This window comes from Octodon degus, unplaced genomic scaffold (assembly GCF_000260255.1).
Source record: "Octodon degus isolate 3935 unplaced genomic scaffold, OctDeg1.0 scaffold00107, whole genome shotgun sequence".
Lineage (NCBI taxonomy): Eukaryota > Metazoa > Chordata > Mammalia > Rodentia > Octodontidae > Octodon > Octodon degus.
Window position 1 is genome coordinate 3,853,925 of NW_004524683.1, and position 1,152 is coordinate 3,855,076.

At 43.9% G+C, this 1,152-nt stretch overlaps 1 pseudogene; it reads left to right on the plus strand.

The window, feature by feature from the left end:
* Nucleotides 1–254: 254 nt before the first annotated feature.
* Nucleotides 255–684, plus strand: LOC101579604 (annotated as a pseudogene).
* Nucleotides 685–1,152: the final 468 nt, after the last annotated feature.

A 1,152-nucleotide genomic window follows, 5' to 3' on the forward strand; every position in this document is an offset into this window, starting at 1 on the left:
TTTTTTTTTTTTTTTCAGAACCTGGGATTGAACTCAGGCCCTTGCGTTTGCCAGGGAAGCGCTTATTCCACTGAGCCATCTCCCCAGCCAGCACTTTTCACTAAACAAAAGAAAAAATTCTAAAATTAATATGAGGTGTGTGGGCTGCTGGCTGTCTCTGTTTAGGGTTTTCAGGAACTATGGAAGCAGCCCTGATAGTTGGAATCGTACTACTCTTGTGGGAATCACCGAGGGCTCTCAGAAGAAAAGGGAGGATGCCACTGGAATCACCTTCCTCTTCAGTGCCACTGTCCTTCCCTTCTCTGTTACCCTCAGGTACCAGACACTATTATCAGTTCTTCCCTTCCTCCATTGTCTTACATCACTTTCCAGGAGATGAAGTGCATTCTTCACTGGTTTGCCAGTTGTTCAGGTCCTAAGAGATAAAGTTTTCTACAGGACTTGGTAGCTAAGGCGGTGCCAGGAAAATTACAGCCACTCCTGGGTAATCTGGAGCAGCTTAGTGTATCTGGAACAAACCGACCGCCTCGTATCTTTGAGTGCCAGCTATGTCTTTGGGATCAGTGGTTTCGAGGTTGGACTGAGCAGGAGCGTAATGAATTTGTAGGACAGCTGGAGGTCAGTGACCCAGACTTTATGGCAAAATTTTACCAAGTAGTGGCTGCTACATCTGTTAAAGACTGATAAGTGGCTGGAGATTTAGCTCAGCGGCACAGAACCTGCCTGGCAAGCATGAAGTCATGAGTTTGAATTTTGGCGCGCACACACACACACACACACACACACACACAAACTGATAGACATTCAGATTAAAGACTAAAATCACAGCTGATGGACCCGAGGCCATGACTCTATGTGAGAACTCAACTCACGTGTCAAATACTTGGATGTGGTATCCCAGTGAGTTGACTGAACCTGCTGATGGACACAGATATATTTATTTCAACTTTATCAGTATGTCAGATGGACTCAATATAAATATTATTATTCATAAAAGCAAATCCAGTTCACATCACCCTCCTATTTTGGTTTCCAAGAGCTGATATAACCTCAGTTTAATGACTCCTTTGGAACTAATCCAGAAAGAACACTCAGGCCTACTGCTGTTCTATGAGGGGTAAAGAACTGTCTTCCAGAAACAGGAAAAATAAA